We start from the raw sequence: 27,977 nt of genomic DNA, 5'->3' as shown, positions 1-27,977 counted from the left end.
AATTACTGTATCAGAACCTCTTAGTTCACATGCATTAATGTGCTGCTGTCTGAACTGAGGCAGGGGGAAATAGTTTGAATTTCATAGGAAAACTGACACAATTTGAAAGCTGAGACTCTGTTTAATTATTTCTAAAAGAACATAACAGAAAACCTTTATAAAGGTGGTATTAAATTTCACTATTATTGGGACTTTTGACTCAAAAGGAAAGAGCATGTCATGTATGTCAGTAGCATATCTACACCATAATATTCTTTGCCTTTATGCAAAACGGAGTCTTCACTTTCTCATCCAATACCATACAGGCATCAGGACAGATTGTGCAGCAAGGCCGCAGGACTGCCCCAACACATGCACAACATAATGCTACAGAAAAAAAGAACAGTGCACTCTGAAGCACTGCATGCACACACACACATACACACACACACACACACACACACACAAACACGCACATCTCCCAAAACACTCAAACTTACACATACACATACAGTAGATCACAAAAACACATATTTGTTGGGAACAGTGTGTGTAGTTCTGCTTGGTGATGATGCTGACCATCTTGTGGTGCTTTTGGCTGTGGGTAAGATCTGAAGTCAAACAGAGCATGCTCACACAGAGCAACATGTCATAAGACACAGACAGACAGCGCTATTGGTTAGAAAATGATCACATGACAAATTGGTGGATGATAGCAGGATAATTTTTTGAATGTGATCAGAAACTGACAATTTATGTCGTTGATGTGTGGAAAGGTCATCTTTAGTCTATTCATACCGAACGGGTCAGGGGTCAAACTAGAACAGGTGTGAGATAACATGAACGTGTGTTTGTTTTTGTAACACTACATATGCTGACGTTAATTGACAGCCTGTGAAGCTACATAGCGTGTAGGGGCCTTATATTTGTCTAAGGCTGCTGTGAGCGGTACGACAGCGAAACAGGCATGGATCTCAGGTGGTGACCCTGGCATGGCCGTCTTCTGGGCTGTGCGCCCAGCCTAGCTGCAGCAGAGGGTAACCCTGTGTGCCATGCGTTGGGCCGGCCGGCTCCGCCCCTGACCTCCCTGAGAACATTCCGGCTATGAGCCAATCGGGTAGCATAAGGAAGACGGGAGAGAGGGAAAGATGGAAGGAGGTACAAACATAGAGACAGACCACAGGCATGTACAGTGGTGGAAGAAACGAGTAAAAAACAAACAAACAACAAAGAAAAACAGAAAAAAAGGGAAGATTAAGGTTGGCCCCAGGAGGCAGCTGTATGTGTGTTAATATGAGTTTGACGTAATGCAGCGTGGTGTGGAAAAAACTTATTTACAATATGTTAAAAGAGAAGAGGGTTGGAGAAATGCAACTTGTGGAAGGATCTGATCGTGCAGGGAAGGGTCTTTATCTGATACTCCCTGCCTCAGTTTATTTACATATGAACAATGCTGACGGTAGTGTTTGAAAGATAATAAAAGAACTAATGGAAGTGAAAGTTTTTCAGCCCAGTTAAAATGGCTGTGCTACACATTTAAGTACAAATTTGGTCTTTAACTGCAGTTATTAAACTGCATTGTTATAAACTGTCTGTTGTGGGCGCGCTCTGCTTGTCTGTATGTTCAGACTGTCTCTTTACTGTGTAATGCACCTGATGTATACATCTCAATGTGTGTGTGTGTGTGTGTGTGTGTCAGGCAATAGCCTCACACAGTGGTTACATACCCTTCCTCACTCGGGTGCCCGTGTTTGTGGATCGTCTGCCGTTCAGCAGAGAAACACGGAGTGTCTCCCCCGTGGCTCGCTTGGGTTAAAGATCTGGCCGTCCTCAGGAGAAATGGCTTGGTCTATGTGGGGACAATCCTCATTGGCCAACGCTGCTTTAGCTGCCTCACCATTCACTTTGGGATCTTCAAACACACAAGCACATGTAAGAAGAACATGTAGCCATGATGAAAGACCAAGACTGATGAAAGAGAGGGCTTGCGCAGGGCAGAGAGATAGGCGAGAGAAGGTAAAATGAAGCCCTTCTAGTGACGTGGATGTAAATGTATGTTATGTACGCATACATTTATTTATTTTGGGGTTCTTGAGTATACTCATTCAACAGCAAAAGTAATATTAACATGTAAATGTGGTTTTATTAGTAGTTCTGGCCATATTTTAACTACTAAATATTTCTAAATATTTCTGGAAAACTACACTCCAAAAATAAATTAAAAAATGTCTGAAAACCACTCAATTTACTACACATGCTTTTTCACTGGTTAGGCCACATAAATAAATAAATACCAATAATTTGAGGGTTCTTATTATTTTCATATGCAATTTGCGTATTATCTGATTATTATTTACAACTTGTGAGCATATTGCTAGCAACACCAAGGTCACAGGTTTAATTCCCAATGATATAATTTTTAAAAAATTGTCGTTTTTTGCTTGTTTATTTTTTTCTTTGCATACAAAAATTTTCTTTAGTAAAGATGGGATTGAACCACTGTTAAATCGAATATTTAATATGTCCTTACTACCTTTCTTGGCCTTGAATGTGTCAGTTGTATTGCTGTCTTCTCCGAAGTTCTCCGATTTGATAAAAATGTCCTCATTTGTGAGGATAAACAAAGATTGTACGGATTTGACATGAGGGTGAGTCATTTTTGGGTGAACTGTCCCTTTAATTCATCCTGTTGTTTTTGATAAAAATGCAAAAAAGAAAATCTATCCCACGTTTTAACCCACATATGCATGTGAATAAATTTAGCAATGCTAAACCTCAGCACTACATTTGACCAAACAGCAGAGTGCAGCTCTGGTTTTGCTTCAAAGAAAGAAGGAGGAGCATTGAATTATAGCTCCAAGCCATTGCGTAATATATAGAAACAGCTCATGGCAACCAGCCTGTTCACCTGTGAGCTCTCTGGCAGCCAGAAGCTTCTGCTCACTCGATTTACACCTCATCGATCAGACCTGTGAGAAGTAAGAGCACTGCCAGAGCTCCTCGGAGGAAAAAGCACTGGGAACTATCATATCTCCCACCTGGATTTTCCATTGTATCGCCAACACTGATTCAAGCACGTTCTTGCTAACATATTACTGTCAACAAAAGAGCATCTATCAACCTCTAAAGCAGACTTTAACATTGTGGTTATTCAGTGGGACATGAGTCCTGTTGATAATATTACATTGCTACATTTAATTAAAGTCTATATACAACATGTAGACACATATACTATGGTTTATATCAACACTGTGAGCCAATAAAATATCGATGCCTTCTTAAAAGGATAGCTCACTCAACGCAAAATGAATATCTGCCCCCATTTACTCATCCTCATCTTGTTTCAAATCTGTGCGACTTTCTTCTGTGAAGATATGTACATACTGTATATATGGTGGTTCTTTTACATGCAGTTACAGTATTTTTAAAAATATTTCAAAAATATTGTGTCCGTACAACTTGTGCACTATATTAGTCTATATAAGTCTAGCAAAGCATGAACAAACTAAAACTGGATTAACCCATTCACTGGACAGATGCAAAAGAGCAATTTGTTCAAGAATTGGGAATCGTAGTTCCTTAGGAATGCACTGAGGAGTCTGTTACTCACACAAAAGACTTAAAATATAGTCATATGAACCACTTTAAGGATACAGACAGGTTTTTTTAACTTTTATTACACTGAAAAGAGTGGCAAGCATGAAAATCGCACAGGTTTGGAATGACATGAGGGTTAAATGATAACAAAACATTTTTTTAGTGAACTACATTTTAATGCCCTCAGGTCATGTTCTTCCAGAGCATAAAACATAAGACTAAACACGATTCAGGCCATGTCTTATTATTTGTCAAGTCTACTACAGTAAGTGCAACCGAATAGAGAAAAATAAAATTTCTAAAGCAGAAACGTGTATTTGTAATTGAGTGGATTTGTGTTTATTTATGGTTTGTGGTGTGTGTGCACATTTACAGTTTATAGCTAACAGCACAGTGATATTTAAACACACACACACACACACACAGGAAAAGTTGTGAAGTGATGCAAGCCTCTGTGATGGAGAGTCTGGTTAGGACGAGATGGGAGGAAGGATGAGATGACTCATCTTTATGAATAGTTTTGATAAACAGGCATTCCTCTCACTCTCTCTACCGTTGTTTCTGTTTCTCTTTTACACTGCAGTCAAACCAATTTAAATTAATTTGATATACCTTTTTTTAACATAAAAAGATCAAAAGTACTGATATTTAATGTTTCTACAGTTAGTCTTTTTCAATAAATCTCTTTAATATTGACTTCATTGAAAAGCCGTATCTGAATGCTGATTACGATTCTGTAGGAGCCGCTATCCGTGGTTTTGACATCTGTCATGAGTCACATTTGAGTTGTCTGGGCACATGGATAATTTTACTTAACGGTGAAATGTATGGGAATATGATGGTAAAATACTACCAAATGTAGCACTATTTAATGTGATAACTAAAATCTCAAAGGCTTTCCCGCCGGTTAATGCAGAAAGGTTCATTCAATTCATCCTCTTCATCTAATTATGATCCTCAATTCAATGCTGTCTCTTTTCTAAAACACGGTGAATGAATCATATAAATCAAAATGATCTATTTCAGAGTGTATCTTTCTTACAGCTGGACTTCTAGCTGCAGACTACATGATCTGTAAGTTATTTCCTCGAGCAGGAATATCCAGCTCTAATTCTGTATGAATGAGTACCTACTCACTCTAAGCACACAGACAGTAATTATTATTTACATATGAGAGGTAGAGCCCCAGCGTAGAGTCTTTAGTGAAGGACAGATCTGCTGGGGCCCTGCTGCACCTGCCCTACTTCCTCACTGCTATTTCTGCTCCGAACACCCTCAAATCTCTTTTTCTCTTCATCATCCCCCTCACTTTCAGCACTCTCCTCAGCACAGTCCTATGATATGAATAACAGCAGGAAGTGATAAACAACCTCAAGCATCGGTTCAGAGATTGGGCACATACTAATGTAAATATGGCAGTCCGTAAATGTTTTATGTTGTAATGTACAGAGTGCAGTTGTTTATGGATTAGTGAACGTTACAACTACATTCTACAAAAAATTCAACTTTAAAAAAGTCATGTAGCGACTTTCAATAAATCCATCTTTTCAAACTGAGGACAACCGAAGGTCTTATGCACCGCTTTATGTTCATGAAGACATGGTGTACATAAAAATATAATAACCTTAACTGTATACTGCAGTGGCCCAAAAGTGCACAACACAACATAAAAGACTACTTTTGCTGAGTTGTTGTCTCGTGCTAACTTTGCTGTGTTTTGGTTTGTTTCCATTATGTAGTGCTAATCACGCTTTGTTGCGAGCAACAAAATGGAACATAATGGAAACAAGCCACAACTCAGCGAAATAAGCAAAAAAAAACGGAAAGAAACAACAACACAGAGAAATTAGAACAACACAATTTAAACAAGCCACAACACAGTGAAAATAGCACAGCATAGCAAAATTAGCGCAACACAATGTAAGCAAGTCGCAACACAACTAAATGAAAAGTGAAATTAGCACAACACAATAAAACAAGACACAATGGCTGTTGTGCTAATTTCACTGTGTTGCAAGTTGCTTACATTGTGTTGAGCTAACTGCGCTATTTTGGCTGTGCTGCTGCTTGTTTCCATTGTGTTGGGTTATTTTAGATGTGTTGTGTTAATTTCATTGAGTTGTGGCTTGTGTTGTGTCATGCTAATTTTGTTGTGTTCTGCTAATTTTGTATTCGTTGTGATCATTATAGGACAGATCTGAATACATATTGAAACTGAAAATACAAATACGCACAGCTTTTGGGAATTACACACAAAATAATAAAATATAAGCGTATTAAAATAATATTCTGATTGAGCCTAAAATATTGTTTCCCTGTTGTGCCTAAATCCAATTACAAGCAACTATTTATATCCAGGGTGTTCTTTATATGCTGTACAATATATCAAACCAACCTATATGTTAATCATGTATAACATAAAATATAAATATTGTCATATCTCCGAATACCACAATTTACAGAGAGCTCATAAAACACCATTATGCCGGATGTGTTAAGTGTGAGTGGACCGTTTTTAATAAAAATAGGGCCAAAAGCATAATGATAATTACACAACTCGTATTTCTCCCGAGACCTCAAAATTAGAAATAACTATACGACAGGGACGGATATAGGCACTGTCTATAGAGGACAGAGAGTTGACTCATCTCAAACAGTGACTCTCTCTCTCTCTCTCTCTCTCTCTTCTGTGTGTGTGTGTCACAGATCTGCAGTGAGAGTGTTTGCTGTGTTTCTCTGCGACCATGGCCAAATCAACAGATGCTTTCGCTCTATGTGCTGGTGATTCTTACGGTTCTCTGCCCAAAGTCAAATGGATGGAGCTGATAATCAAGGCCTTTGTGCCATCTGTAAACTCTTTTACAAGAGAGATTTAGAAAGGCTGCGCTGAACAGAGAGGAGAGAGAAGAAAGGGCAGGAAGAATGAATTTTTTTGGTGTAGTTTATTATTTTATACTTTCAATTCAACTAGCAATAAATCCAAAATTTTACTGGATTCATTATCCAGTGGGCTATGTGTTTCTGTCTCATCTAAACGTTACAAATGAATCAGATGGACCACTTTTTCTGCTAAAAACCGGAGCAGTAATTAACAGTATAGGTCAAGTATTGATTTATATTGCATTTATCCTCAGACCATCTAACTGCGTGTGTGTGTGTGTGTGTGTGTGTGTGTGTGTGTGTGTGAACAGCACAGGAGTCGTGCAAGGCGAGTGAATGACTGCAGCTCATTGCAGAGTGCGATTCCTATTGTGCGGTTGCTTGGACACCGTTGCCATAGCAACAGGCTCTAGTGCAGTGTAAAACACAGAGAATGAAATAATAAAGAGATTGTGTGAAAACATACCCATTTCACTTCATAACAAAGCTTTGTTTTTACTGGACAGAATGATGCATGCAAGTAGATACGACGACTCTCCTTTTCTAACTTGTGTAAATAGCTGAAACACTTAAGCTTGTCTCTAATGCTGTAATATCATTATTCTTTGAGTGAGTTCTCAAACTTTAGTATTTGTTACAAACTCACACAACAGCGATGTGATCCTCAGTCTTATGATCAATGGAAAGCGCGGTTTGGCCATCTACTCAAACTGGATTAATCTAGAGTTATACAAATGGGGGTCCACAAAAACTTTAAGAAGGATTTGATACTTTTTTTTATTACATTTACATAACAACACATACTCTTCTGTTCAGAAGTTAGAGGTTATTAAGATTATCTAATGTTTTGAATATTAACTAACTACTTTTTGTAAAATTATAAATGTCTTAACTGTCGCTTTTGATTAATTGCTGAACAAGGTATTATTTTATTTAAAATAATAACTATTACCCTAATATTTGTTATTTTATTTAATTTATTAATTTATTAACTTTTTTGTCTGGTAAAAGTAAACTAAATTCACTAAACTGTTACCTAAATTAAATGTCGTTATAAGCAATTAATTATCATTGATTATGTTTCAGAGTGGCATCATAACAAAGAAATCCTAATATTTGGTTGTTTCCTGGCATCAAAATGCTTGATTTAGATTTATTGGGGATCCTCCAGGCAGATTCACAAAGTGTCTCACACATTAATGAGAAATTCAGACACAGATAACAAGCTCATCTCCTCACTTCTCTTTTACAGCCAGTCTCTAAATGAATGCTCCAAATGAAGGCACTTACCACCACTTACTCGTGTTAAGAATGCCGTGGACAGAGTGGAGTGGGTTAAAATATCTTATTTATGCTGGTCTTCCCTCTTACTGTGTCCTCACATCCACCTCTGAGTGTGTCTGGCTGACACAAATTCACTGCTTTTCCACTTTTAATTTTACCATAAAACTAAACTCAAACTAACATGACAAATGATAAATACTGATTATGATTGTGTGGTTCAGAACACAGTATATTTGAAAATCACACCTCTTCTGCAGCTACAACAAATGCTATTTAAAACGGTACACCTCAGATTTTAGCTGGTAGTTCTGATTGCCCTCTCAAGTAAATCAGAAGCTCATGCAACAGCCTAAATGCATAGGTGTGTTTAAAACTGTGGACAAACATTTTTTCATGAAAGGAGATGTTTACATTTTATGTTTTTTCTATGCACATAATGTTGCATAAAATCTTTTTATGTAATTTTTGCTTCTTTTGTGACCATAATTTTATTGGGATGGTTGATCACCTTAAGGCTACAACTAATAATACATTTTATATTTGATTAATTTGATGATTTTTTGATTAATTGGATTAAAAGGACTTTTTAAATATAGTTTTAAGAAATATATATAGTTTATATTCTAAAAAGTGATATTACCAAATAATTCAAATAAAATAAAATAAATCCACATTCAGCTCTCCTCTAAAAGATATAAACGTAAACAACAAACACAGATATGTGCATTAAGTGCATAAAAATGTTTAAAATATAAACATTATATACATATATATATATATATATATATATATATATATATATATATATATATATATATATATATATATATACACACACATATATATATATATATATATATATATATATATATATATATATATATATATTTAAAAGAAAAATATTTGTCCAGACCCAGAGTCACTGTTTATTGACATATAAGTAGAATGTAATTAAGCTGAGCTGATAGACAAAAACAAAAGCAAGCTGTTGAAGGACTGTGCTCCTGTTTGTCTGAGTGGATATAATTGATCCTCACAGGAGTCTGATGGAAAAACATATAGATATGCAAAATGTTGCATGGGGTATTAGTCGTTATGCAACCATGGTGAAGACGTGTGTTTGTTTCTCTACGCGCATCTTTGTTAAGAATGCAGCGCGATGGGATTTTATAATGTCTCCAGATGGTTGAGCTGCATTTGAATGATTCCCAAATGAGGATTTTGAAAACAGGTTACATGTGTGATCTCAGGCAGGTCTCGAAAGACTGCGAGGTTGGAAGGAAGAAAAGGTGAGTTAAATCTCATTTCAGATTCTGTGACATTAATGCAGAAGGACGTTACTTAAACAAGCCTCCTACCTGCTCTGTTCATTTCTAAAATCTCCTCTTGGGCAGCGAGCGCAGTGGTCACTTTGTGGGCTGTGATGGGGTGAGTTCATGGCAGACTTGCAGTAATTGGGTGAGCCCAGCTGGGGCGCACGGGGAATATGCTTGTTCTTTTTCTTTGGTAGCTTCTGCTTAGCCATGGCTAGAGAGTAGTACATCCCAAAATTATTGACGATGACAGGCACAGGCATGGCGATGGTTAACACACCCGCCAGAGCACACAGTGCGCCCACCAACATGCCTGACCAAGTCTGAGGATACATGTCTCCGTAGCCCAGTGTGGTCATAGTCACGACAGCCCACCAGAAGCCAATGGGGATGTTTTTGAAATGGGTGTGCTCGCTGGCACGCGGGTCATTGGGATTGGCCCCGATTCGCTCGGCGTAGTAGATCATGGTGGCGAAGATGAGCACTCCGAGCGCCAGAAAGATGATGAGCAGGAGGAACTCGTTGGTGCTGGCGCGGAGAGTGTGTCCCAGTACGCGCAGGCCAACAAAGTGTCGCGTCAGCTTGAAGATTCGGAGGATACGGACGAATCGCACCACTCTGAGGAAACCCAGAACGTCCTTTGCTTCGGACGAAGACAGGCCGCTCAGGCCCACCTCCAGGTAAAATGGCAGGATGGCCACAAAGTCTATGATGTTTAGGGTGTTTTTGATGAACTTCTTTTTGTCTGGACAGAAGGTGACGCGCATGAGAAACTCAAAGGTGAACCACACCACACACACTCCCTCGATGTAGGTCAGGTAGACCACCGTCTCTGTCTCCAAATGAAACCTGGAGCTGTTGTCTTCAGGGTTGAAATATGTCTTGGTTAATGATGGGGTTGAAGGCCTCGTGTGTCTCTCAGGCAGAATGTGGTTATGGAAACCAGTATGAAGAACAGCGAGGCAAATGCCACCCACTGCAGGAGAGAGAGAACAGGGGAAACAAATGAGAAGGGAAAAACACACTGTTCATTTAAAAAGCCTTACGTTTGCATCCTTCCCAAAGAGGCAGGCTTAAACAAGCATCTTTTGAGGCATTATACATTTCTTTAGAATAACTTTTGCTTGATTTCATGCATCCTTATAGAATACAGTATTATAAAATATGCCAACCTCAGATTTTTAAACAATGGTGTAAGGATCTGTGTGTAGCCCGTAAAGCAATCTGAACAAATACAGAATAAACAAACAGTACTGGAAAAACACAAGCTAATAGTATAGCAACTGAATAAACAATTCATACCCAGTAGAGCAGCGCTTCTATTGTCATTTTGATATCATTGTCAGTTTCTGTTCATATAATAATATACAGATTACCTTTTAAATCAAAGGTGCATTTTAATGTTTAATGGTATTTATGACCCATTCTCTGTGTTAATTGTTAATAAGGTTAACCATAAAAAGTACCTACTCCAACAGTGTGATTTTCCGTATACCAATCAGACACAATCTAAACAAAACAGGTGATGATAAGCTAGAATGATATAAGCAGTGATTTCAAGAGCTAAGGACTCTTAGAGATGCTTTAAAGCATAAACAGCATAATCAACTCTGCCTGCATCTCACAGGATCTGGATCTTTTTTTTTTTTTTTTGCACATCTTCTGACTTGTTTACTTCTCTTTAGAGTTTAATGATATAAATTGCAGTGAAAATAGCAAAAATATCAAAAATGTATCGTTTTATTAATCTTTCAGTAGTTCTTCAGCTAAACAGATGTTGCGCCATAACTGTTTTATGAAAGGATTGGGAATTGAGCATACAAAATATATCACTTGAGCCAATCAATCGGTTCAGCATCAGTTACCATCAGTGACACAAGAACAAAAACCGGGTCAATACATTACACAAATGACATGCCATTTTTACATTCAATAACGTATCACATAACATATTGCATATCCAAAATGCCCCCCAAAATTCTGAATCATAAAATCAAATATATTTAACAATGTGAACTTGATATTTACTAGTAAAATGATTGCAAGAATGTATCCTCAAGCCTCCTCTTACTTAATTCGTTTTGTATGTTCGTATAGCACATGAAAAATTAGAGAAATTTAAAGCACAATGAGATCTCCGCCTGTTAACTTGTCCTTACATTTCTTTACAGGTGAGCAGAATGGTTCGCATGACGTGGCCTTGTGCAAAGCCTCCTACAGCAAGTCCCACGCATGAAGTCTTTCACCAAAACCTCATGCTTGAGCAACACTTCCGGTCTCAGAGGTGAAACTCAGTGCAGTAACACTGTAGGGCAGCATAAAGATCTCAGCATCGAGCTAGGTGTAACCGTTCAGTGCAGTGCAGACAAATATCAGGGAAAGCAAAAACTGGCAGATGGTGACCTCTGACTGACCTGAGGCCAAGGACACATTCCTTGAGTTTTTGAATCTTTTTAACATCTGGGTGTTTGTGAAAAAAAAACCAAAAAACTTCTTTCCATAAAATAATATTAAGAAGTACACCTGTTTTCAGCATTATAAATAATAAGACATATTTATTGAGCATATTAGAATGATTCCTGAAGGATTGCTTAACTAACTGACTGGCTGTTGAAAATATAGCTATTAAAGCTACGTTTTAATTTTGATTAATATAGAGACCAATTATTTTAAGTTCTAAATGGTAGAACTGGGCTGAATCAAATCAGTTAAAATTCATAAGCACAATTGCCATTAAAGCATCTGCAAATCCATTTCAACGAGGCTGACAGGTGGCTGAAACCGAGTGACTAGTTCATGCAACGTCCATGCTCAATGGCTTTGTCAGCACAATTGTTTGGCTACGATATTGATTCTTTTCTCTTTCTATTCAAAGAGACGAATTACCCCTGCTGGACTGTTTGGGTTTAGAATCATGTTACCCCGCTTACTGTCATCAAAAGATTTACGAGTAGTTACCTGAAACTCTCTCTTGGTCAGTAGATCTACCTCAACAAAACACACAACATTGTTTGCGAGCGTATTGTGGTCTGATTAAAATGCTGAACACTCAGTATACCGCACAGTGCATTAATACATTTCTTTTTAAATAAAATATGACCTTCTTAAGGTTTCACGGGGTTACATGTTTGTTGGATTCAGGCAAATGGCAGAGTTTTCTGCAGTGACAAAACACTCAGCCCACATGAAACGAGCTGTTATTTTATTGCTATAATAAATACGAAAGTTCATATCACATTGTTAAAGTAAAACATCCAGCGTTTTTGCAGACAGAGATGATGTGAGTAAATGACTAGTTGAAAAGTCCTAAGTGACCTCTTTGCCAAAGCATTTCTGCTGCATTGTATCTCAAAATTAAGAGATTGCAAACAGGAGAGACAGAAGGAAATAAAGAAGGGAAGAGGCTCATTCAATTGTCTCAGAAATAGCACAAAATCCTCCCCTTCTCCCTTACATCACCTCTTACTCTCATTCTCTGGTTGTACCTCTCTTCCTGGAGATGAAAGCTTGTCACGTTCTCTTATGTAACCAAACACTGCCTAACACAGTGCACCCACATTTGGGACTGCGTCTGTATTTGTGGATTCATGTGTTTTTCGTCTGTAGGGAGGGCCTGGGTTTTGGGCTTTTCTTATATGGCTGTGAGTGCTGGCACTCCAGTGCTTTCATTTTGGACAATAATAATGTCCCACTGGGGCTCGACAGAAAAGACAGTTGGGGAGTCCTGATTAATTCCTTCCAGTTTATGACCATCTGCATTAATTTTAAAGGCAGCACGTTCTTACTCTAAAGTGATCACATATTTTTGCTTGGTCAGGACCCTTTGGCATAATTTTTACGGCCATTTTCATGCGTTTTTATGTTTCATGTGTTAAATATGTTTACGTTTTATATACACATTTATACTGTCATTGGAGCACCTAACTGCAACTATTCTAGCTATTCTTAATATTATTATTTAAATATTCAATGTATATTCTGCTTCAGTTAGCAAAGTTTCAGAAGTGAGTATCGGACACCAACATCACAGAGAGTACTTCTTTCTGTAAGTTACACCAGTAAGTGGCATCAGTGATAGTCTTTCTTAGTATATCTGTGATTCATTCATTTAAATGATTGTTTTTAGATTAATTCATGAATTAAATTGGTAGTGACTAGCTGCATCTGAAATCACATACTTCCCTACTATAGAAGGCATGCAAAAGTATGCAAAAATCAAAATCTACAGTTTTTATAAAATAGTAATCAAAAAGTACCCAGATAACACAGAACTTGTGTTGTGTCACGGTGTGGTTTATTGTGAAGGAGCACTCGGCGAGAATAAATAAACCTAAACAGTTTTACTCCTCTTCAAACGTACAAAATAATAATATACAGGTAAATAGGGAGGCAGATAGGTAGAACATAAACCACACGTATAAACCTCGATGATCGGACCAAGGTGAACTCAAACACACAGGACTTAAATATACAACGTAAATACTTAATAAATGAGACACAGGTGAAGACGCTAAGACAATTAACTAAAGTAGGTCACACAGAACACATGGCACACGACAAAAACAACAACAAAAGGGAGTCCACGCGTGACATGGTGAAATAAAACATATATTTTAGAATTACATATTTAAAAAATGCTTGTGCAGAGTGTGTGTAATTTCAGACACAGTGACTGCCTTCATAAAAAAAAACAATCACTGAATCAATTTTTCACTCAGCCAGTTTGTTCAAAAAAAATAGATGCAGTAATGAAACCAGAAAAAAGTACCATCTTTGAAAAGTTTGCCCATATTTTGATGTTAATTTTTACTACTATTTTGGATATAAATGAACTTAAATCTTTAAATTAAATTGATAAAATAAATAGATATTTAATCTGATATTTAAATAAATATTTAAACCCTGCAGTAGTAGATTCTGACAACACTAGTTCATTCTAGAGGTCAAGTATGTACAAAATATATCTTTATGGTATTTATGGTATCTTCATGGCTTAGAGAGGCACCAACAAACTTTAAAACTCTTTCCTCTAGGAAGCCATTATTTTTAATGCACAGGTCCTTACTGACAGGTTTGTGTTAATGCCAAATCCAGAGCACATGTCTGTCAGTTAACAGTGCATTAGCAGGTTTAACCAAGGACAGCCATTTCAAAATATGCTCAACCGTGCTATGTGTGTAAGTCTTCTATAAATTATGTATGTTAAAGATTTTAACAGAAAATACAAATACAAGACTCACAGGCAAGTGCAGAAAAAGCAGAGGCATAAAGGCTGCTGACCACATCACCACAAACTTCCTGTGTAGGTATGCTAGCATCCACACAACACAATTCCATTAGCTTGCAGTAATTCATAAATATATTTCACTCATGCCTCAGATTGCCCAGCTCCGCTTGTCAGTGGAGATGACGTGTACAGAAAGGAGGGATGTTAAATGTACATTACACACTGCTGTATGTTATGCCATTAGCGTGCAGTGAAGTTCTCGACTCAAAGCACAAATAAGTGGCTCTCTCCAACGATGGGAGATTAATGGGAAAGACGGTGCTGCTGGCCATTCTTGAAGGAGTGAGAGGTAGCAATTCATTATTGTGTATTCAGTAAAACACACCACTGATATTAACCACAGTTAGGCCTACTTATGTTAGCGTAATCATCTAATAATGAACTTCAAGCTGATTATAGTCAAGAAGCCTGTTGTAGCTGTACAAACTGACAGCAGTATATTTAAACTCATTCCATCACAAACCTCACTGTCATTTTTACAGCACTTAGTGACAAACAACACCCAAAACAACACTCTGCTCTCCGAATGTAAACACAGCCTCTCCCTTGGCTTCCTCTATAACACTGGTCACCCTAAAACACCAACTACCAACACTATTTGGTCTGGTGTGTTGGGTTTCCTGTGTGTGCTTATTTTCATGGCTATCAGTGTAACAGCTCTTAATATAAAAGGAGCTTTACTGTATGATATGTATGAAATTTGTGCACCAATCTGTTTGTTTGAGTGGCCTGCTGGGCATTACAGAAGAACACTGGCTCCGCCTAACAGTGTGAATTTGGGGTGGGACTACCTATTTAAATGGCTTTTAACAAAATATTATTTGGCTTCCTTTCATACTAAGGAATGAAACAAGAAATTTTGGTAGATCTACAGATTCAGCAAAGCCAACTTGTAATAACAGTGTAAAGTGGCCTATTCGACATACTCTTTTAAAATGCTGTGAATATTGATCCACAAGAAAAAAATGCAAATGTGTTTTGTTTTTTTAAAAAGCATGCAAACAGAAGCAGGATTCAAAAGCATGGCCTAAAAACCTGTCACTGTTTCTAATTTTGATGCATGCATGTTATTTGTTATAGAAAATAAAAATGATGCAATATATTTGGTAAGCAAGGGCATCTTCATATCTCTCAATTTTGCATGTTTTAAAAACATAAATAACTTAAAATTACAAAAATGCACATTTTTAGTTTAGAATATTATTTGGGGTTTTTTACATTGTTTTGTGTTTGGTGCCATTGATGACACAGTAAATAAACGTGACAAACTTTAATAGCAGTGACAAGCTCGGTGGGAAGCTTTACAAAAGCATCGTTCATCAGCTTTGTATCTCTTTGCATTGTCACCGTTAAATCTCAAATGACAGCATTGTCCAAATGATTATTAATGGGGCAATCCCTATCAACACAAATAACAACACACTGACTTTTTAAATAAAGAAATAGCATGCATTTATCAAGTCAAGTCAAGTCAAGTCAACTTTATTATCAAATATGCTCTATGTACAACATACAGCACAGATGAAATTCCTTCCCTTCTGACCTTGCAATCATGCAGAATAAAAGAATAAAGATAAAAAGAATAAAAAAAAAAACTAAAGTATAATAAAATAATGGTAAAATATCTAAAATATCTAAAATATAAATAGTGCAACATTAAACAGACAGACATTAAACATACAGACAAGGCACTTGTTGGAAAATTAAATTAAGTTAAAGTGAGGTAGTGCGTTGAGGTGCAAAAGTGTAGACCCTGAGATTATGAGTTTATGTGGGGCGGGATCACAGTCTGAGGTCTGAGGCCTGGAGGCAGGGGGCCAGAGGTAGAGGTGAGTGAAGGCAGAACAGGTAGGGAGTTGAGTCTCCTGACCGCCTGGTGGATGAAACTGTCCCTGAGCCTGCTGGTTCTGGCTCGGAGACTCCGCAGTCTCTTCCCCGACGGCAGCAGGTTGAAGAGGCAGTGGGATGGGTGGGTGGGGTCTCCTGCTATCCTGGTGGCTTTTTCGTGTGTGAGACGAACGTTGAAAATGTCCAAGAGAGGGGAGAGAGACACCAATGATTTTCTCAGCAGCTCTCACGATGCGCTGCAGTGTGTTCTGGCAGGACACGGTGCAGGCTCCGTGCACCACACCGTGATGCAGCTGGACAGGATGCTCTCGATGGTGCCTCTGTAGAAGTTCTGCATGATGGGGGGTGGGGCTTTTGCTCTTTTCAGTTTACGGAGAAAGTACAGGCGCTGATGGGCTTTTTTGGCCAGTGATGCGGTGTTGTGACTCCATGATAGGTCTTCAGATATGTGCACACCCAGGAACTTGGTGCTGTTCACCCTCTCCACTACAGCACCGTCGATGATCAGCGGAGCATGCTGGGTGTCGCTCTCCTGAAGTCACAACAATCTCCTTTGTCTTCTCCACATTCAGGTGGAGATTGTTATCTTTGCACCACATGGCCAGCCTGCTCACTTCACTCCTGTAGGGTGTCTCATTGTTGTTGTTGATAAGACCCACCACAGTCGTGTCATCCGCAAACTTGATGAAGAGGTTAGAGCTGGATGATGGAGTACAGTCATGGGTCAGCAGAGTGAAAAAAGAAGGGGGCTCAGCACACACATCCTTGGGGGCCCCTGTGTTCATGATGATGGAGCTGGAGGAGTTGCTGCCAGCCCGAACTGCCTGAGGTCTCCCTGTCAGGAAGTCCAGCAGCCAGTTGCACAGGGAGGAGTTGAGCCCCAGCTGGCCCAGTTTATGGATGAGTTGCTGCGGGATTATGGTGTTGAATGCTGAACTGAAGTCGATGAACAGCATTCTGACATGTGAGTCTTTGGTTTCCAGGTGGGTGAGTGCTGAGTGGAGGGCAGTGGAGACGGCATCTTCTGTTGATCGGTTAGACCGATATGCAAACTGGTAGGGGTCCAGGGCAGGGGGGAGGACAGACTTGATGTGGTGCATGACTAGCCGCTCAAAGCACTTCATGAGGATGGGAGTGAGTGCGGCGGGCGGGAAGTCATTGTAACAGGAGGGAGATGACTTTTTTTCGGTACCGGGATGATTGTGGTGGATTTAAGGCACGTGGGGACAACAGCCTGGCTCAGTGAGATGTTGAAGATGTCCGTGAGGACATCTGTGAAGCTCAGCAGCACAGTCTCTCAGAACACGACCAGGGATGTTATCCGGGCCTGGGGCTTTGCGAGCATTTGTCCCTCTGAGACAGCGCCTCACACTATCAGGGGACAGTATCAACACCTGGTCACCAAGAGAAGGTGGTAGCTTCTGTGCTGGAGTGTTGTTGTCTGCCTCAAAGCGGGCGAAGAAGTTGTTCAGATGGTTCAGCAGAGAGGTGGAGCTATCACAGGTCCGTGGAGAGGGCTTGTAGTCTGTGATGGTTTGGATTCTCGCCACAGGTTCCTGCTGTCTCTGCTGTCACTGAAACAGTCTGCAATCCTCCTGGAGTACTGTCTCTTGGCCAGTCTGATGCCCGAGACAAGTTGGCCCTGGCAGTCCTTAGGCCCACCTCGTCCCCAGCTCTGAAGGCAGTGTTCCTGGCCCTTTTGACATCTCCTGTTAGCCAAGGTTTCTGATTGGCCCGTATGGTGATGGTTCTGGTGACAGTGACATCATCCATGCACTTCCTCATGTAGGGACGTGACGGTCTCCGTGTACTCCTGGAGGTCAGTGATGTTGTTGTAGGTGGCTGCTTGCTTGAAGACACTCCAGTCTGTGGTGGAGAAGCAGTCCTGGAGTGCCTCTGTAGATCCCACAGGCCACACACGTACCTGCTTTGTAGCTGGTTTGGCCACTTTAATCAGTGGCCTGTATGCTGGCATTAGCATAACAGTGGTGTGGTCTGAGGCTCCAAGGTGGGGAGGAGAGGGCTTTGTAGGCTCCTCTACGAGCAGTGTAAACATTGTCTAAAGTGTTGGTACCTCTTGTGGGAAAGTTGATGTGACCATGGAGTTGTGGAAGCACGCTCTTGGGGTTTGCGTGGTTGAAATCCCCAGCCAGGATGAGAAAGGCATCAGGGTGGGCTGTGTTCTGCTCGCTGATGAGCTGATAGAGTTCGTTCAGTGCCTCACTCCTGTTGTTGCTGGAGCCAGGAGGGATGTAGACTGCCACCAACAATATGGCACTAAATTCCTCGGCAGGTAGAATGGCGACGCACTTGATGATCATAAAGCTCCACCAATGGAGAGCAGTGTTTACAGACCACAACCGCATTACGGCACCAGGCATCACTGATGTAAACACAGAGTCCCCGCCGCGTAGTCTTCCCCTCGGACGAGCGCTCTGTCTGCCCGGTAGCACGTTGGCGGGCTGAAGCTGAATGCACAGTCCGGAGCGCTGTCATTGAGCCATGTCTCCACAAACACAAAGACACAACACTCACTCGCCGTCTTGGAAGCTGTGCGGAGTAGCGAGTAGCCATTTATCCACATGCACAAGCGTTAACTCCATGATAAAAAACACAGTCCATCTCAGCAAATGGTATATGTTCATGACGATTTCCCTATTAATCTAATTTTCTTATAAGGAACAAGGGCCTCTGCCTGATCTCTTCAACATTTAGTTGAAGAGACTATGAAGAGAACAAGACTATGTGCCAGTAAAAAAACAAAACATCTTCTATGTAGTAATATGCATGCTAATAAAATACGTTTTAGCGTAATTTGGTTTAGTCTGAATGTCAATGTCCAGTGGCTTCGTCCTGTTTACCTGTGACAATGATTTTATCTCTCCTCTATGTTCAAACAGATGAATTACTTCTGCTGTATTGTTTTGGTTGAGAATCATATAACCTTGCTTATTAGTGAAAACAGACTGCCCTGCCTCAATAAAGTGAGCCAGTGGTCTGACTAATCTGCAAAGGAAGCAAAAGAGTCAGCATACCATAAAGTCCATTAAAAAGGAAAGGTATCAGCTATCTTCTCTTGTTTACACAAAAAGCCTATCGGCTAAATGCATAATAAGCCACCCCTGAATGGCCATTAGAACATCAATTTCTGTGAGGCTGACAGGTGGCTGAATCTGAATGACTAGTTCATGCACTGTTGAATGGCTTTGTCAGCACAACTGTTTACCTGTGATATTGATTCTTTTCTTTTTTATGTATTCAAACGGATGAATTAGCCCTGTTGCACTATTTGGGCATCATGTGAACTCATTGCTTACCACAATCACAGGAACAAAGGTCGAAACTCAGAACAACAGACAGTGGTCTGACTAATCGAGTGTGCATTAAAATGAAAGGTATCAGCTATCTTCCTTTGTCTTCGCAGATCCGCTGCCACATCTCTCGCAGCGAGGCCTCTTCTCCAGCCCCTCCTGCAGCACTTTATACCCCAAGCTCTCACTGTGTGCTTTGTTTTAAGCTCTGCTTAATGTCTTGTTCTATTCTGGGATCTCCTTCAGGATAAAACAGGACTTTAAATATACCATGAATTCAAAGGCTAGATTTTAAATTAACACGGGTTTTAACAGGTTGTTTTAACAAGATTTATTTTCTTATTCCCAAATATAATACTTAATGTGGATGTTAATATTGTTTTGAAGTCATAACATGATATTCTTTAAGTAAGTGTGTGAAAATGACACTTTATTAATCAAAACTCTGTACATTTTGAGTGAAGAAGAAATTAAAAGTTGTGAGAGTTTTACCAGTGTTCATTTCTTTTGAAACTGCAGTGCTATGCACTTACTGGTACTTATTTAATAGCACCAAGGTATGTTTATGCCATGAGACCAGGTAGGTTGCATCAGTACATCGTATTATTAGTCATTTGATTGTATATAGTTACATTCCTTATAAAGGAGAGCAAGACGTTTTTATTTTTCAATAAAATATGCTTTTAAAACCGTTTAAAAGTACAGAAACCAAATCCTCTAGAGTTTAAATACAGCTCCACCTGCCTTGAGCAAAATCCACCATAAATCCAGAGCTCTTTGCATTTGGGTGCCCCAGTTTGAGTGTCTAACACCCAATTTCCGTGGCCCATGGTATCAAGGCTATTCACAGTTGCTGGGTCTCTAGAGCCGCTGCCCTGCAGCTTTTAAAAAGGGTGTCCTGCTCTACTTACAGCTCGTAGACAGAACTGGGGAGAGGGGTGGGAGGGCGGTAGTCACAGGGTGTCCTAAAAATTAGGAGGAATGGGACAGGAGTGTGTACATTACAGTAAATGGCGCCTTGTAATTCTTTTTTTAAATGTTCTGCATGATAAGAAATACCTTACTCTGTCTCTTTCTCAGCAGATCGTTTTCAGTAGAACACGCCGGAGGTTATCCGGCACGCTGTGTCAAGGTACTCCACCCTATCTCTCCGGTAATTAAGGGGTCTGGGCTCTACTCAGCTACTGAAATCTAATTAATGTTAATCACTGTAGGCTTCCTCTGGGGCTGACTTCTGTTCTGCATTTACATAGCAAGAATCAGCTGTACTCCAAGGATCTTCTGCCAGTTCAGATGAGAGAAGTGTAAGACATATCAAAACATGTAGGCGTGTCTTATCACTGTCTTATTATTGCCCCATAACTATTTCATGGCATTCAGTGTCCAGTGTTTTGGAATACAGAGAAGAACCTTTTACCATAATGAAAATGAGCTTGTAAACAAATGACTCACTAAGGGGGAGAGAGAGAGGGGAATAAATACTAAGGAGATAGAAAGAAAGAATGAAAGAAATGTGCCTGTGGCCACAAGGCAGATAGAAAAGTCTTCCATTAAATAAAAATGAACCCAGGGATTGGGAAACCTCTTCTAGTCCTGTTTCAATTTTTCATGCTGACTTATATTACATAAAAACATATATTACATAAACCCAGTTATGCGTATGTACCAATAATGCTGTGCTACCATATGTCCCCAGTGTCTTAATCTGTCTCCAGATATTTCAGCATTTATCCATCTTATTTTTTATCCACCTTAAGAACAACGCAGTGAGGCAATTGTTAAAATCAGCGTTTTCATGATTCTGGTAATAAATCTGATAACAAATACGTTTTTTTTAAAAAATCATTCAGCATAACATAATGACAATAGGCATTACAATCAAAACAGATCCCAGCATGTTTTTAAGGAGTTTTTGTCCTGTGAAGGACACTTTGTGCAAAGATATTTTGTTTAATTGGACATTTTCAGTTTAAAAGCTGGACCAGGCATCAATTAAGTCCCTTTCCATTTAAATCCAAGCTTAATGACTCAGCATAAAACAACAACAAATCACACACAGACTTGTTATACCTGAATACTTCTGAAACTCTGGTACCCCAAGTCCTCAAACATCCAGCACATGTAGCCAGAGTGTTATCTGGTGTCCTTAACTTAATATGACAAACATCACAATATTTTGAATGCATTATTGGGCACAATGTGATGATTATTTAAGGGGTTTAAAACTTATTGTAGTGTGTTACATTGTCAGTGTCACATGATCCTTTGTAAATCATTTAAATAATAATTATTCATATTTTATTTTAAAGAGAAATCTTTAACTTTTGATCAATTTAATGCATCCTTGCTGATTAAAAGTATTAATTTCATTAAATTAATTTAAGAAAAATCAGACGACCCTAACTTTTCAAAAGTATTGTACATCTGAAATACTTTATTCTTTGTGCCTGTTTACTTTTACCTATGTGGATGAAATATTTTTTTATAAATTCTAAGAAAATACTTTTCTCATAAACAGGAAAAAATTTCATGTTTAAGACATTTCAGAGTTCATTTACCTCAGACATGATATAGCATAGTTTATGCGCATTATATTCGATTGTTCTTATCCAAATTATTATATATATTTTTTCAAATAGCCGTTCTGTGAAGTATAAGATTGCTTTTTGTCCTTATGTGGATTAATGTTCTTAAAAATATGAACAGATTTTCTTGTTTTGCTTTTCAAAAGAGGAGAGAAAATTTTCAAATGTTTGACATAATTGAAGAGTCATGAGTTTTTGATAAGAATTATAATTACTGAAAGTCTTGATAACAGATGTTATCATCAGTTTTTCTGTGGGTTTTCTTTCCTAAATGATTCATAAACCCCCTTCTAATGTCTCTATGGCAACCAAATAAATTTGATGAGCATCTTCCAGATTTCATGCTGTTCAAGCTAATCAGGTTTAAAATGAAAGTCTGCCCCTCACCATTTCCAAACCCTATCACCCCCTACATACTTTTTACATAATACCTAAATTTCTCAAGATCAGTGTCATACCGTTAAAGCCAGTCAACATTACCCTTTTAAACAATAGCATAAACAAGCCACCTGAAAGCCTGATTTGTTTCTAATTAGGCTGTTTTGAGATCTGCCAAAGGGCATGTAGGACAGTCCTGTTGTGGAGCGAGCGATTTAGTGCTTTCTGCTTTGTTTTTGTGAGAGTATCAGGGTTATGGCTGGAGGGAGTCTGCTGAGGTGAAGGTGATAATGTGAGAATCCTCCCTCTCTGCAGGTACAGAAACAAGAGTTGGAGGTGATCTTGCTGTGACAACAAACTCATCACAGCCAGACCATGGCTGAAGATGAAAAATATACAGAATGCTTTGATTTGGTTTTTATTTTCTCACCTACCACGGCTTTTCAAGCAAGTGCACAGTGTATACACATATAACTGCATGACTAGCAGAAGACAAAATAGAGTTGTCTTCTGCATACTTGATTTCAAATGATTTATGTAGCAACAAAATGAAAACTGACAGACTTTTCCAATATAGTATTATAGAACCAAGGGCTATTATATATATATATATATATATATATATATATATATATATATATATATATATATATATATATAGTATATAGGTGGCCCTAACTACTCTGTACTTCAATATGAAGTTAAATCGAGTAAATTGAGTCCTCACCTTTTTTGATTTTCCACTAGCCTATAATTAGATGTATATGTTGCTGCTTCCGTTTCATTGTTTTATTGACCAGATTTTGTTGTTTCCACAGTATTTTATATTGAAATCAAATACCACTGTTTACTGTAAACGCTGTGGATGTCATTGATACTTTAACATCCCACTGTAATCTTTTAACTGGATATGTATTTTTACAAACCCATTGACCGAAATCAATTCATCTTTTACCAAAGCAAATGCTGCATACCGTAATAGAACTAGTCTTTTTCATCTAATCACATTTCAAAATTACCACTTCTTTTTGTATTTTACCCTTTTTTTACAAGTCACATTTGAATAAAAGTATCTGGTAAATAAATACATTGTTCCTTAAATTGTGCTTTAATAGCTGACCAAATTGTTCTTTGTTAAAAATGTTGTTGTTAACCATGTGGGAAATAGAAAGAATTGCATTGTTTCTCACAAGACATGCATGTGACGAGATAACTATAAAGCCCTAGCAGCTACCATTCCCACATCCCACATTGGTGAGGCTTCCATTGGGAGAGCCTGGGAGGAAAAAGGAAGTCTGGGAAACATGCCAATATCCTCATCCAGGAATGAGCCAGCAGGTGCATTCACATATCGACCAGTGCATTAATTACCAACACTTTTACTGTTGTTGTACAGGGCAAGGCCCACTGGAGCATGTAATGGCCTAGATGTCCTCCTGGGAGAATGGGACATTATGGGAATATCGCATAGCGGGCTCTTGGAAGACACATGAGTATGAGCCATATTTTAAGCAAATTGCCTTTATTATTTGTATAATATATCTGATTGCCGTGTGAGTGCGTGGCACGTTTTGTGTACCCAGTCAGCTCTCACTTTCTCTAACAAGCTTGAAGATTTTTACTTCATTCCAGTGCTTTATTCATTTATTGGCCTGCATTTTGTCGCTGCATAAACAAAACTTCATACTAAATGATGGATTTACAAAATAAACTGTCTGACACAGGGGCAAACATGTACACAGACAAATCATCATCCGAAAGCCTCAAGAGAAGTTTGCCGCGTTTTCTGACATCTCATGAGGAAGACCAGCTTTCATCAGTTTCATTAGAGCTCCGAAAGCGTTGCCATGACAACTTATTCCCAAGACATACACTGTAAAAAGCAGCATCTTGCCTGCCAAGGACATGAAAATATCAGGTGCCTTTGGGAACCAGCACAAACATCTGCCAGATGACAACAGGATAACAACTCTGTCTCTCTTTCACTCTTCTGATCTGTCTTTGTCTCTCAATCTCATGCTCCCACACATATGCAGTAACAATAAACATAAAGATTGTCTGAGGCATGTCCATTGTGTGTTGTGTAAAGCCTGCAGTTCATTCAGATGTATGACTCATTTTTTTTTTTGATTAATTCAGATGTGCTGAATAGCTGATTCACTGATCACTGAAAATGCCATAAGGCTGACTCGCTCAGAACTGATTCAGAGCTCTTCACAAACACTTCAACGCGTTATTAATCAATATACAAGTCGTGTCAAAATGCCATTTTATAATAAGCAAAGCATTAATATCCAATTAAATTTAATTTGGTGCTTCGTTTTTTCATCATCCAAACGAAGCGACATTTGACAAAATGTCAAAGCGTGCCGTCTTTAAATAGCAAATAAAACAACGCTTTGTAAATATTTTTTGTTACTATTAAATGACAATAAAATCTGCTGGTACTGTATGGTCAAAAGATGTATATTTTCGTAGTAAAGGCACACTTGAACACACCCGTCTGCTTTGAGAAGTTCAATGTGTTCTAATCACAGAAAAAGTTTATTTGATTCATTGATTTCTGCCATAAATCCATTATACTTCTAACTGTACATCGACATTCCTCGACTCATTTATCAGTGTTTAGTAGCCTAGGGTGCAATACCCAGATCTTGGCAGTGGTCCTGGTCCATTTTACTTCTATTAAATAGGCGTAAAACAAACAGGGCAATCTCATAATTGTCCAAACCAGACTGGCCTTGTAATTGACATACAGAATGCATAAAATCCTCTTGACCCCATCTGACTGACGCTTTTATCTAAACTAACACTGATGGTAGACGCATTTTATCAGTTCTGGCATTCCCTGTGAATCGAAAGCAAGACCTTGGCACTGCCAGAGCCTTGCTTTACTGTTTCAGAATTCAACAATTACCGTACACGTTACAAAAGCTAATACCCACCGTAAAAGTCTGTCAGGACGGGAAAATGCTTAACGCATCCAGCATCTCAAGTGCTGTCACTCAGACCTCCTGAGCAATGAGATGTTATCGACCTTGTGTGTCTTATCTCAAAGCAGCATGGGCAAATAAAGAAAGAAAAGCCTTTGCTTTGTGATGCATTCTCTTTAATGTTCTCCCGGAGTGATTAATTTGTGCACGAGCACACCCGCGGCAGGGAATGGAGCTCACGGAGCGTGGCACAGCAGTATTGCAGTCAGAGGAGCTGTCGATCAATGCTACATGCAAGACGCCTGGAATGACTGCACATGTTTTCCCCAGGGTGACCCAGTTTAGTTGCTTCAGTTTGATGTATCACTAACAACGCTACGGGCAATGCAAGACTTATAATTTCATCAAACACGCAGTCAAATATATAGACAACTAGTTGCTTTTTCTTCTTCAAAAAGCAACGGTATATTGTGATCAGCTTTTCAAAAACATGAGTTTTTTTCGTGAGTCAAATAAAGATGAAAATAATGAAATAATAATAATTGAAAATAATAAAAAAAGGAGAGGTCCTTTAAAACAATATTAAAATACATATCAAAATATCTGTTTCATGCTATATATTTCAGTAGATTTCATGCATCTTAAAAATGGTTTATACCATTTCCTATAAAAAAGAAGATATATATATATATATATATATATATATATATATATATATATATATATATATATATATAATCATTGTTAACATTCTTTTGGTCACTTGACAAAATGGCTCCTTGTAAAGATTACTTTATTTAGACAAAACATCTTTTCAAAGAATCTTAGTCTTTTAACGGCACATTTTCTCTTTTGTGTCTTGACAGTTGTTCACTATATGTTTTTTTTTTTTTTTTTTTTTTTTTTTTTTGCTTACTTTATCTGCATCGATTGCATATGAATATATTTTTAAATCTGCTAGCTGAAGTAGACTTTATTCACATCCAGTGCAACACGTGCTTACCGTCAGTGAACAGCGGGGCTGCCGCTTTAAAACTCGTTCATTACTCACCCTTGCATATTTAGAGGAATACGGATCTTCAAAGAGCGCCCAAACACGACGCTGCCAGCGTTGCCACAACCCTGCACCTTTTGCGTCAGGTGAGTCGCCGAGGGCCAGGCGTTTAGTCATCTCGAGTTCCTCGTCTCCGTCCCCTGGATCAGCCAGACCTTCCGTGTCCATCTCATCGTTGCCCATTTCAGCTGGCCCTCCACCGAAACTGTCCAGAGCCTCCTCGGCCTCCCGGTGCTGCCGGTACGTCATCCAGCAGCAGGGTTCCACGTCTGTCTCGTCGATCCCCCAGAAGGCCAGCTCTTCTTCATAAAGAGGGCCACAGACATCGGCGGGGCAATGCAACTTGCCAGTCCTGTAATAATTGAGAATGTGTGCGAAAACTCCAGGGTGGCGATCAAAGAAGAACTCGTCGATCTGGGCGTCATAGTCGAAGTGACTGTGGGCATCGGGCTCGGCGAGCCAGGCTAAACGAGTGCCGGGGAGAGTGCGCAAGGTGCTGCGGTAGGTCTGGTGTCGAATCCCTCCCACGTTAATCACAACACGGTCTTTCTCGTCGCCCTGGCCCATCTCGTCGCTTAGGCATGTCTCGAGCCCGGGCCAGGCATTACAACGCTGAAAGACCCGGAGGATGCATGCGCGTAATTGTCAGGCAACGGAAAAAAGAGCGTGAACTGACTGGACGCAGAAAAACAGGTGCGCAAAGGCAGCTCAGCTGCAGGAAAGCGCTGCATGAGCGCTGGATGTTCTTGTCAGGTGAAGAAAGGATCGCCTCCAGATATCAAGAGAAAAAGAGAGAATCAAGACGTTTAAATGAATGCAGAGGTTGTCATGAATTTGGGCTCCGCACCATGAGGTCCGGAGGAGGTGCGAGGCTGATGGCTTGTGGTGCACCGCTGGTGGCAGATGTGTGTGTGTGTGTGTGTGTGTGTGTGTGTGTGTGTGTGTGTGTGTGTGTGGTTCTGAACGGACAGCTCCAGCGCGCGCACTCCCTCCTCTCTCCAAAACGAGACACATGCACTGCCCTGATTCCCAGTGGACGCCTTCTCAAATCCGACAAAAAGTAAAGGAATCGAGGCTCACTGGAACGGTCACATTTTAAGCGTTTTTTCGACGTAACATCAGTCGTTTTCTTCAAAGCGTATCCAAATGCCCATTTTCACACGCAGGTTGTTGACAAACACGACAGACATCACATCTAGAAAAATGCTTTGCCACTGAAAATGTTGCTACACTTATACAGGAGACGTCAGGTTTGAAGTGGCAGAGAACAGGTCCTTTAGAAATCTTCTTTTGTCTCCACAACGTCCAGTTTGGCGGCGTCCTCCTGTGATTGTTCGGAAGTGATCGATCGCATCCTCTTTATTTCCACCAAATGAATATTTTCAGTCTGCCTTTCGGCGCGTGCCTGTCGACGGGAGCGAGGCTCGTCATTCCTGCGGAGAGACAACACGAGCCTCCTCTAGAGCCCGCCGACGCGCATGCGCAATTGCTGAGTGGATGAGTCGACGCGTGCACTAGATCAGATATT

At 39.4% G+C, this 27,977-nt stretch overlaps 1 pseudogene; it reads right to left on the bottom strand.

Moving 5' to 3' along the window:
- Positions 1–17: 17 nt before the first annotated feature.
- Positions 18–27,941, bottom strand: LOC122349084 (annotated as a pseudogene).
- Positions 27,942–27,977: the final 36 nt, after the last annotated feature.

The sequence above is a fragment of the Puntigrus tetrazona genome, chromosome 7, assembly GCF_018831695.1.
Source record: "Puntigrus tetrazona isolate hp1 chromosome 7, ASM1883169v1, whole genome shotgun sequence".
In the NCBI taxonomy this organism is placed as follows: domain Eukaryota; kingdom Metazoa; phylum Chordata; class Actinopteri; order Cypriniformes; family Cyprinidae; genus Puntigrus; species Puntigrus tetrazona.
The sequence above is the reverse complement of the archived record's forward strand: the minus strand, read 5'-3'. Positions and strand labels throughout refer to the sequence as shown.